The sequence below is a fragment of the Heptranchias perlo genome, chromosome 18 (assembly GCF_035084215.1).
Source record: "Heptranchias perlo isolate sHepPer1 chromosome 18, sHepPer1.hap1, whole genome shotgun sequence".
Lineage (NCBI taxonomy): Eukaryota > Metazoa > Chordata > Chondrichthyes > Hexanchiformes > Hexanchidae > Heptranchias > Heptranchias perlo.
This window is the reverse complement of record NC_090342.1, coordinates 50,884,579-50,896,836: the sequence shown is the minus strand read 5'-3', so window position 1 is coordinate 50,896,836 and position 12,258 is coordinate 50,884,579. Positions and strand designations below refer to the sequence as shown.

The window sequence follows — 12,258 nt, the reverse complement described above, 5'->3', positions numbered from 1 at the left end:
CTCTCGATGAGAGATTTGTGACTTGTTATTTGTAATGTTGTAGGTTACAAATAAGAGGCCATAAGCTTTTTGTTTTCCTTGGAGCTGACTCGGTGTAACACTGAGTTTGGTCAAACACCGAAAGAAGCTTGTCGTATATGCTCATAGAGCCGTACAAGTTTACAGCACAGAAGGAGGCCATTCGGCCCATCATGCCTATGCCAGCTCTTTACTAGAGTAATCCAGCTGATGCCATTTCCCTACTCTTCTCTTCCCCCCCCCCCCCCCCCCACAATAGCTCTGCATCCTCCTTTGCTTCAAATATTTATCCAATTTTCCCTTAAAAGATGTAACAGTCTCTGCCTCATCCACTCTCTGTGGTAAAGCATTCCATGCTCCATCAACCCTGTATGCACAGAAATTTCTCCTGACCTCGCTCCGCATTCTCGGTGACAATGTTGAACTTGTGACCCCTCGTCCCTGACTCCCCAAACCGAGGAAGTAGTCTTTCCCTATTCACTCTTATCAAAACTTTTCATAATCCGAAACAAAAACAGGAAATGCTGGTGTCCTGATGAAAGGCCTTTGAGCTGAAACGTTAATTCTGTTTCTTTCTCCACAGATGCTACCTGACTTGCTGAGCTTTTCCAGCAGTTTCTGTTTTTATTTCAGATTTCCAGCATTCGCAGTATTTTGCTTTTCATAATTTGAAATGCCTTTATTAAATCTCCTTAGCCTTCTCTGCTCGAGTGGAAGTAGTCCCAGTATCTCTCATATAAGACTAGAAATTTACTAGAAAGTTGCTATTGGAGGAACGAAAGTCGAGGGGGAAGTGTCTTGTATGCGAGTCATTGCCGGGGGATGTTACTGGAGCTCACATTCGGGGAGCACACTCCCACTCTGTGTTTTTGGCCTGAAAGCATGGGATGAGGCCATCTTGTATATGGGTCGCCTTATATGCAGGAAAATACTGTATCTCTCTTCACAAAACGTTCAAGTCTTTTGTGCGTTCGTTGCCAACTCTGTTTGGACGTATTCCTGGAGGTTTCATTACATGACCTCCTGCCTTCTAATTGCCCCACCCCCATGCTCCCACCATTGGTCGCCCGACATGTTCATCCTTTAAAGTACCACCTTCCCACGGCCAATTGGAAAGTGACTCTTCATCACCCGATTGGATGATTCATGGGTCAAACGGCCTTTTTTTCCCATCTCCAATATTTTTATAACGAATAAAACAAAATTGTTAAAGAAAATGGGGAAAAAAACACACAATGTTTTTTGATTCCCCTATCATTTTTCTCCTGGGGTGCTTATGGTAGTGTCCTGGAAATCAGTCTTGTATTCCTGGAGACTCCAGGACAATCCTGGAGGGTTGGCAACCTCAAGTGCCCATCATGTTAAAAGACTGAAGTGAATTTTAAACCAATAGCAACACACCAATCAGAACTCCCAGCAATAAGGTGACAGAAGCCTTGGGACAAATACAATGGGGCGTACCGAAAAGCTCTTGAGTGCTGCTTCACTCAATACTTTTGAGGCTGGAGTTAACAAAACTAAACGTGTATCCTGCCATTTCGTGAGAAGTTGTTGATAGTTAATGCTCACGTCTGTTCGGTCATGGGCATATTTGTGTAAGTTGCACCTATTGAGGGATGGATGAGGCAAAGGAACGGTTGCAATGTTAGCCTGTGGGGCAAAAAATATTAAGTTTTCTGGATGCAATTACAGCTTGACTTTATATAGCGCCTTTAACGTAGAAAAACGTCCCAAGGCGATTCTCAGAGACGTAATTAGACACAATCGACACCGAGCCAAAGGAGATATTAGGAGGGGTGACCAAGAGCTTGGTCACAGAGGTAAGTTTTTAGTCTTTAAAGGAGGAGAGGGAAGTGGAGAGGTTTAGGGAGGGAATTCCAGAAAGTAGAGCCTCGACTGCTGAAGGCACGGCCGCCGCTAGAGCGAGAGGCCAGAGTTGGAGGAACGAGGAGTTCTTGGAGAGTTGTGGGGCTAGAAGAAGTTAGAGATAGGGAGGGGAGAGGCCACAAAAGACATTTAAACACGAGGATTAGAATTTTAAATTTGAGGCATTGCCGGACCAGGATCCAATGAAGGTGAGCGAGCACTGGGGTGATGGATGAACAAAACTTGGTGCAGGATAGGATAGGGGCAACAGAGTTTTGGATGCAGACATAAAAGAGAGCGGGGTCGCATTGTAATCAGCTGTGTTGGTTTGTGTTGAAACCAGTGTGACTAAAATAGACTCAGCACAACTCTAAAATTCAGCAAGAATTTGCCGTTCAACTTTTTTTTTCTGCCATGAAGTCCTGTAGATAAGTTATTATATAATATTACAATGTTTTTTCTTTTTTTGGTGGGTGGCAGATGGCTTGCCTTTCGGAAGTATTCAGGAGAAAAAAGATTTCAATGCGTGCTGTGCTGTGCTGAGCTGGGCTGATGAGCGAAATCAATTCCATTTTGGGTCCCTCGCTGTGACCAGCAGTTGTGAGGCTTTGTGTATCTGCTGGAGGAGCAGTGTTTCCTCTCGCACCGCAGGTCTGAAATTGTTGCAAGACTGTCGGGCAGTACCCTCAGCCTGGCCTCTGTTACGCTTGGGGACTCTCGAACCTCTTCGTGTGAGGTAGAATGGAACATTTGTTGGGGTCAGCGATCGCTATGGCTGACTTTCGTCTCCATCGAGACCGGTTTACTGCTCTCGGACAATAGATCCCAAACTCTTGCTGACTGCCATCTGCTCGTAGATGTGTGTGTGCTGATAGTACATACATTTTAAATAGTTTTAGCCAAGCACAAATATTCTCTCCCTCTAATTCTCTTGAGCACATCTTTGTAAACAGCAGTTGGCTGTAGGGTTATAACACAGATCTCCTTGCACAGATCACAATTGTCTTATTGTACCCTGTTGTGAGGATGTTTTAAAAATTTATTCTCGGGACGTGGGCGTCACTTGCAAGGCTGACATTTATTGGCCTCCCTAGTTGCCCCGGGCGGCTTGATACAACTGAGTGGCTTGCTAGGCCACTTTGGAGGGCAGTTAAGAGTCAACCACGTTAGTGTGGGACTGAAATCTCGTATAGGTGCGAACGGGTAAGGACGGCAGGTTTCCTTCCCTAAAGGGCATTACTGAACCAGTTGGGTTTTTACGATAATCTGACAACTTCATGACCACTTGGCACAAATTCTCAAACTGCCTGGTGGAATTTGAACTCACGTTCTCTGGGTTATTTGTCCACAACACTCCTGTACCTGTCTATTGGTTGGACCAGAGCTAACACAGGAATGATTTCAATTAGGCAATGCTCTGTAACTTTGCCCAGCTACTCCAATTGAGGGGGTTTAGTTGGTAGGCCATACCATTGATGCAGCTGAACAAGTAACCTTACAGGTGTCCACTGATATTATTGGTAGGCAGTGGTATGGCTCGACATAAGGAAGCTTCCGATTTGTCTGTTGAAATATGTCTGGAATTTCTCCAGCGAGTCGAGGGAATGTAAGTCAGCTTTCTGCATTCACAGTTGCTGCACTAATCTAATACACAGTAGAACAGTTGGCTTCAGTATCGATGGGATTAGGTTTTTCCAAGACTGGCCAAATGTCATGAGCATCTGAAAGCACAATGTGTACGTTGTACTTGTGCGACAAATATTTTTCAGGCATTGAGGCCTGTAGTCAGGCTTTCTGTTTCAAATGACTGAAGTGGCAACAATATCTGTGGGATGTGGTGACAGCTCAAACTACAGAAACAATCGGTGCCTGATTATTATATTAAAAAAAAGACTTGTGCATATCAGAATGTTTAGAGCAGGGTCAAACCAGTGCCAATTTTTAATGTGCAGTTAGTACATCATCTCCCTGCTACCTTGGTGCATTTAAAACAAGATTCGTTGCACCTATCCCAACTCATTCAACAGGAGCTTAAAAGTGTGGAACTCCTTACCTGCCTCAGTCTTCCCTTCTTCCCACAACCTACAGGCCTTTGAAACCCAAGCTTGGTGTCACCTGATGAATTCTTTACATTGCTGTTTGTGGGACCTTGCTGTGCGCAAATTGGCTGCTGCGTTTCCTACATTACAACAGTGACTACACTTCAAAAAGTACTTCATTGGCTGTAAAGCGCTTTGGGACGTCCTGAGGTCGTGAAAGGCGCTATATGAATGCAATTTTTTTCTTTTTACCTCCTCTTTACTCTTCCCATCCGTGGTAGTGATCTACACTGTAGACCCTAAGCCTTCCCCTTGGTTTCGCAACAGTAATAATGCTTGAGTAATTCGGGTCCTCAAAGCCTAAATTACTTGAGGCGGCAAAGGCCCATTTTTATCCCCCCCCTCCTTACTTTTAGTCAAGTTCCAATGCAGTGTCACACAGACTGGATCAAACAGATGGAGCTCTCTGTGCCTTGTAAAAGTTATAAATCAGTAAAGCAGATCCTTTGCTTTGCTGCAATCCACTCTCTGCAATATTAGGCCTGTTTTGGCAGGCTCCAGGTGGCCGACAGCTGAGCAAGGCCACAAGAAACGGAGAAGAATTGCGATTTGATGCCTGGTTAATGTCTTAAGTAGTTGACTGTTGGCCAATGACTCCGCTGTTGCTGAATTGCACTTCACTCTATCTGTAAATAATGTACTTACCACTTGCTGTAATATAGACCTGCACCGTTGAGTGAACCAAGGACTTTTCATAGGTCCAGAGAGCGGAGGTGGGAGGCTCAGGAAACGCGGGTCTCTTTTCATCGTCCTCCTGATGGAAATTGGCGGTACGCGGACGCAGTAAAAAGCCCACGTACCGCTCTCTTCAATATAAAAGTGCCATTTGACGATCATGACGACTCAAGTCAAGATACAGTGGGTGCGGGGAGGGGGTGGAGTAGACTCTCAAGCCCACAACCCTCTGACTCAGAGGCAAGCCCCATTCCAGAGACTTGAGCGTGTAATCTAGGCAGACATTTCAGTGCAGTACTGAGGGAGGTGCCGTCTTTTGGATGAGACGTTAAACCGATCAGGTGGACATAAAAGATCCCGTGGCACTATTCAAAGAAGAGCAGGAGAGTTCTCCCCGGTGTCCTGGCCAATGTTTAACCCTCAACCAACATCACTAAAAACTCTGGTCATTATCTCGTTGCTTTTTGTGGGACCTTTCTGTGCGAAAATTGGCTGCCGCATTTCCAATACAATAGTGACGACACTTCAAAAGTACTTCATTGGCTGTGAAGTGCATTGGGACGTCCTGAGGTTGTGAAAGGCGCTATATAAATGCAAGTTTGTTCTTTTTAGACGTTGCAATAGTGTTAATGATAAGTAGCTGGAGAGGTGACCAGTGAGAGGCGGCCATGGCTGTGAGATTACCAAACAAGTCGAACCTAGAATTCAGCAGCTAGTACCTCTACTTCGCAACTCAATGGTGGGTCAGCATTTGAGTAAAAGTGAGGAGAGATCCTGTGCGGATCCATTGTTTTAACAAAAATAGACTTAACGTTTGTTGTAGCAAAATCATTTGACCTTCTCTACTGCTGATGCTGAATTTAGATGACAACCCAAATATGATCATCTCCTCTTAAGTTGATTGAAACAAAATTAGGTTCTTAGAACAGATAGGAGGGTGGCTTAGGGTTTTGGTCTGGGCTTTGAGCGGATCACATGGAGAAATTTTTTAAATGTAAAGTAGGTGCCAAATTTTTTTTTATATTTCAAAAATATACTTTATTCATAAAAATTGTAAAGGTAAACAGAACTATGCAACTATCACAATACAACTACAGGTCATACATGATAAATACATGATGTGGAGATGCCGGTGATGGACTGGGGTTGACAATTGTAAACAATTTTACAACACCAATTTATAGTCCAACAAATTTATTTTTAATTCCACAAGCTTTCGGAGGCTTCCTCCTTCGTCAGGTGAACGGTATGGAAATGACATTTTCGAATCCTTCGCATTTTAAAATCACAGAACAATGCCTGGTGATTACTGCCCGTTGCCAAGGCAATCACAGTGAGCAGACAGAAAGGTGTCACCTAAAAAGGCCACCGAATATACAAACCCCCCAAAAAAAAGAGAGAGACAGAGAGAAGGAAGACAGTCAATGACCTGTTATATTAAAAACAGATAACATTTATCTGTTTTTAATATAACGGGTCATTGACTGTCTTCCTTCTCTCTTTTTTGGGGGTTTGTATATTCGGTGGCCTTTTTAGGTGACACCTTTCTGTCTGCTCACTGTGATTGCCTTGGCAACGGGCAGTAATCACCAGGCATTGTTCTGTGATTTTAAAATGCGAAGGATTCGAAAATGTCATTTCCATACCGTTCACCTGACGAAGGAGGAAGCCTCCGAAAGCTTGTGGAATTAAAAATAAATTTGTTGGACTATAACTTGGTGTTGTAAAATTGTTTACAAATGATAAATACAGTTCATGACACTCCAGGGTGCCTCATTGCACTTGCAATCAGTACAGATTACAGTTACATTACATCAATTACAGTCATTACACATTCATTACGAGAAGTTTTTTTTGGTTTCTCGTCCCTTGGCGTACGATGGCGAGAGCGTCCTAAACTGTAGCCTTTCCCCGTCGAGCTTTTGCGGCAGCTGCATCTCGGCACCCAGTCCTGGAAATGCTTTAATATCTAAGGGTTGCTAGGTATTTTGCTGAAAAACTAACCGGACATGAACGACGAATGCCACTATTAATCGGCCAGCAAGTCCTTGGCGCTGATCGCTTGGATAGACAGTGATTAGAGCTTGGAAGTTACTCCATTAAAAACTCACCGCGCTGAGAGCGCATGTTACTTCTGTTTTTAGTCATAAACCAGGGGAGAGCGTGAACGCAGTCCCCCACTACCACAAATTTTGCAGTCGAGTATCCCGCATTTGGGGACATCACAGGTGTCAGCACACCCGAAGTGCAATGGGCTAGCCTCGTCCTGGGAGAATCTCTTTTTTTTCAAAAAAATACTTTATTCACAAAATTTGCAGCAAAACATACAATACAGTTGTCATATCATATTCCAAACGTACACAATACAGATTATACAATTTGCAGAAAATTAGTGGGCTATTTCTCTTTCCCCCCCCCCAGTTCTGTAAGATCATGCAGGCTGCTGTCCTCCAACCTTCCAGAGAGTGCAACCATTGAGACACGGCTAAGAAAGGTGCTCTTGATGTATGGGGGTGGATCATTTGGCTGTCTTCTGCCATCGAAGGAAATTTGTTAGTTGCTTGCACATCAGAGAAATGCTGGAACATGCAAAGCACAAACCGCATTAACATGATTGGGTTGCTGCACCAAAGCTGCGTATTGGATACGGACCCAGAATAAGCACAAGGAGAGCATTGTGATCAGCGAGAATATCTGTCCACTGAAATCGCAATTTCAACATCAAAAGCGATCTGGCGTCTTCAAGACTTAACCCTTGAGAGAACCGTTTGATTGTCCGTTTAAAACGAGCGTGCTTAACACAGCCTGAGCCCCTAATCAGTTACCCTGTGAATTTGTAACAATTAAACAATTTGGAAAAAATGTATATAAGTGCTCCAGGCACAGCAGCACTGCCACTATGGATTCAGTAATGTTAAGGTGTGCCATTTGGATTCCGAGCCCACCTGATCTGCGACAGCCGACCAGCAGTACAATTATAGATCTTGCCCTCCCACAGTTGGTAGCTCTCTCGCCTCTGGGTCAGAAGGTGGTGGGTTCGAGCCCCGCTCCAGAGACTTGAGCACATAATCTAGGCTCACTCTCCAGTGCAGTACTGAGGGAGTGCTGCACCGTCGGAGGTGCTGTCTTTCGGATGAGACGTTAAACCCGCTGCCCCCATCTGCCCTCTCAGGTAGACATAAGAGACCCCACGGCATTATCCAAAGAAGAGCAGGGGAGTTCTCCCCGGTGTCATGGCCAGTATTTACCTCTCAACCAGCATCACTAAAACAGATTGTCTGGTCATTTATCTAACTGCAGTTTGTGGGATCTTGCTGTGCGCAATTTGACTGCCACGTTTCCTACATTACAATAGTGACTACACTTCAAAAGTACTTCATTGGCTGAAAAGCACTTGGGGACGTCCTGAGGTTGTGAAACTCACTGTATAAATGCGAGTTCTTTTCTTTTCCTAAACCTGGAAGGAGGAAGTGTCTGACGTGAAGGAGGAAACAAAGCTTCTAGCAGGTAGCTTCAGCATCTGGTACAAAAACCGCTCCATATTTAGCGCAAGTCACTGTCAATTTTTGATTTCAACAACCCGTTCCCCCACCTCTACTTCAATTCTTACTCTCTGGCTCCATTTGAATTCCCATTCAAATGTCCGGCTCCCTCATTCCCACCCCCACCCCCCGCATTGTGTTGCTCCCTGCAGTCTCTCCATTCAGCAATTCCATTGCTGCGAAGTAGAGGGAAAAGAAAACTGTTGCAGAGGCAAAAAGGAGAAAGAGTGAAGTATTTGCATCCTGGTGGTCTGTCATTTTAAATCAACAACTTGCATTTAGATAGCGCCTTTTAACGTCGTAAAATGCCCCAAGGCGCTTCACAGGAGTGTTTTCGAACAGGATTGTTTTCCTAAGGAGATAGTAGGACAGGTGACCAAAAGTTTGGTCAAAGAGGTAGGTTTTAAGGAGCATCTTAAAGGTGGAGAGAGAAGTGGAGAGGTTTAGGGAGGGATTTCCAGAGCTTTAGGGTCTAGGCAGCTGAAGGCACGGCCACCGATGATAGAGCGATGAAAATCGGCGATGTGCAAGAGGCCAGAATTGAAGGATCACAGATGTCTCGGGGAGGCGGTTGTAGGGCTGGAGGAGGTTACAGAGTTTGGGAGGGACGAGGCCATGGAGGGATTTGAATACAAGGATGAGAATTTTAAAATCAAGGTGTTGCTGGACCGGGAGCCATTGTAGGTCAGCGAGCACAGGGGTGATGGCGTGAACGGGATTTAGTGCGATTAACAAACTTATCTGCCCTGCTTTCAGACACTATACACAGTGTTCTGTTACCATGGGGATCCCGTGTCTTGAGGAGAGAGAGAGAGAGAGAAACACAATTAAGGGATGAGAAAGGGGGGAGAAGAGAGATACATAAGTAAAGGAGAGTAAAAAAAACAGGAGCGAAGGAAGGAGATGAAAGGGAGAGACCTTTTTTTTTTACATGCTTTTCACTAACAGTATCCTTAACTAGTGGAGTTTGAGGTGCTGAGTTTTTAGGAGATTTCTTTTGTTCAAATTTATTGTCAAGAAGGACTCAAGCAAAGGCATGTGGGTGAGCCTCCATCATTGTGTCGGTCATTGCCCCTATGGTTTTAGTGTTGGAGGAGGTGTGGGAGTTGATTGAAGTAGATGATGAGGCCTAGAATTTTGCTGGATGAATTACCCAGGCACGATGAGGGGGAGGGGAGGGCACAAATGCTAAAATGCTTTATCCAGACAGCAGTGTCCCCTTTTAAACCTGTAGCATGTCACATTCCTGAGATCCAGTCATTGTTTCCCTCTGACCAGAGACTGACTGACTAGTTTATCAGTGCTAGACATGAAAAGACAACAGATTAATGTACTTTAACAATTGTGCGTGCTCTACTGATAGTGAAATCCAACAACTCAACACTGTTTTCTGAGAACAAGGTTTCCCTTAATTAATGGTTAACCTTTGTTGAATTCTGCTGTCGATTGGCCATTATGGGGTTAAAGTCCCATCCAGTTTTGGTTAAGGGTTTTTAATGATGTCATGTGTCAATTTGGAAACCCCTCTGTGTTGTCCCTAGGATTTCATAACATTTTCAGACAGTGTCGACATGAACTGTGGGGAAAGTCCCAGCTCTGGAATTAGGGGTTTGGTCCTGGGTTCTGCCTGGAGAGAGCATATCGAGCTGTGTAACAGTGGGGTGAAGTTCTTTTGGTTACAGGTCTGTCACTGGTGGTGGGGACAATTTCTGATGAATTAAGAGCATTACATACAAAGTGAACTGGCATAGCATTGAAGTGCACTGGCTTAAATTGATCCTTGATACCAATATACTAAATAAACTTGGCTGTGATGCAGCCACTGCAGTGTTGGTGTTCTGGTGGCCTGTCACTTTAAACATTAATTAACCAATTTGCCCTGCTTCAGACTGTTCTGTTACCATGAGGTTCCTATGTATTGAGTTCTATTACATAGGAACAGGAGTAGGCCATTCAGCCCCTCGAGTCTGTTCTGCAATTCTATTAGATCACGGCTGATCTGTACCTCAACTCCATTTTCCCACCTTTGCTCCATATCCCTTGATGCCCTTACCTAACAAAAATCTATCGATTTGTCTTGAAAATTTAAATCATTCACAGCCTTTTGTGGAGAGAGTCCCAGATTTCCACCACCCTTTGTGTGAAGAAAAGGTTCCTGATTTCACTCCTAAATGGCCTAGCTCTAATTTTAAGATTATGTCCCCTTGTTCTAGGTTCCCCCACCAGAGGAAATAGTTTCTCTGTGTCTACCCTATTGAATCCCTTTATCATTTTAAACATCCCGATTAGATCACCCCCTCAATCTTCTAAACTCAAGGGAATACAAGCCAAATTTATGCAACCTGTCCTCATAATTTAACCCTTTAAGCCCCGGTATCATTCTGATGAATCTGTTCTGTACCCCCTCCAAGGTCAATATATCTTTCCTGAGGTCCGGTGCCCAAACAACGACAATGGAACTGGGGCTCCCAGATGATCCCGCTGATATGCCAAACCATGTAGATCAGAAGGTCCCAGGTTTGACACTCATCGGTGGTAAGTTAGTTGACCTCAATCATGACCTCAATCAGGGCAGCAGTTGTGCTACCATTAACCTAAGTGCCTCCAGGCTAGGATAGGGGGAAAAATCAGCCAGGGCTTCCAGTGTTGGTCACAATCCAGCAATCCCTGCTGCAAGGTAGATGTGTGTGGAGATGATTAGGCTTGGCTGTGATGTCCCTCCCCCTGCTTGTGCCAGCCGTGGCTCATTAGGTAGCACTCTCGCCTCCGAGTCAGAAGGTTGTAGGTTCAATTCCCACTCCAGGAACTTGAGTGCATAATCTGGGCTGACACTCCCAGTGCAGTACTCAGGGAGTGCTGCACTGTCTGAGGCCTTTCAGATGAGATGTTAAACTGAGCCCCGTCTACCCTCTTGAGTGGATGTAAAATACCTCACGGCACTATTTAAAGAAGAGCAGGGGAGTTCTCCCCAGTATCCTGGCCAATATTTATCCCTCAACCAACATCACTTTAAAAAACACGCATTATCTGGTCATTATCACATTGCTGTTGGTGGGACCTTGCTGTGTGCAAATTGGCTGCTGCGTTTCCGTACGTTACAACAGTGACAACACTTTGAAAGTAGTTCATTGGCTGTAAAGCGCTTTTAGACGCCCTGAGGTCACGAAAGACAATATAGAAATGTTGTCCAAGGCAATCTCCATTCATCCATCGCTCATTTAAGGGCTGGAAACAAACGGCACAGAGCAGTATCCCATTACCCTCCAATTAGCATCTGAGAGCAAGCAGAATTGCTTACACACTACCTTTCTGCTCAGTGAGGATCAGTGTTATAAGAGTATGATTAATATAATGGATTAGCCCACACGGCAAACAGTAGCAGGAGGCAGTTCAATATTACCTAATTTTCAATTAAAATTGAATGGCATATTTTAGTGAATTGGTGTTCATTCTGCAGAATACATGGTGTTTAAAGAGATACTGCACTGCCTTGGACAGCATCCAGTGAACTTATTTTTGGTGCAATGATGCAATTCGTAATTTAATTTAGACATTATGTTAGCTGTTTTTTACGGAGCATTTCTAGATCTGCAGAAGCAAAATACTGCGGGTGCTGGAAATCTGAAATAAAAACAGAAATTGCTGGAAACACTCAGCAGGTGAGGCAGCATCTGTGGAGAAAGAAACCGAGTTAACATTTCAGGTCAGTGGCCTTTCATCAGAACACTCTCTTCAGACGCTGCGCTGATCTGCTGAGTGTTTCCAGCATTTTCTGTTTTTATTTTTAGATCTGCAGTGTTCAAACTTTGCTTTGTGAGAGATCCCCCCTCCCACATACACAAGTTGTGACACTCACCCGGGGATCCCCCACAAATTGTGACACTCACCGGGGGATCCCCCACAAATTGTGACACTCACCCGGGGATCCCCCACAAATTGTGACACTCACCCGGGGATCCCCCACAAATTGTGACACTCACCCGGGGATCCCCCACAAATTGTGACACTCACCCGGGGATCCCCCGCAAAGATTGACTTCTTGCAAATACTGACACACT

At 44.6% G+C, this 12,258-nt stretch overlaps 1 protein-coding gene and 1 non-coding gene across 6 annotated transcripts in view; one reads left to right on the top strand and one right to left on the bottom strand.

The window, feature by feature from the left end:
- Positions 1 to 12,258, top strand: part of LOC137334860 (DENN domain-containing protein 5B-like) — a 246,399-nt gene that overhangs the window by 17,326 nt on the left and 216,815 nt on the right. The gene's annotated exons all lie outside the window — the stretch shown is intronic.
- Positions 6,811 to 6,972, bottom strand: LOC137335033 (U1 spliceosomal RNA). Its single transcript, XR_010966311.1, has one exon. It is a non-coding gene; the product is annotated as a U1 spliceosomal RNA (small nuclear RNA).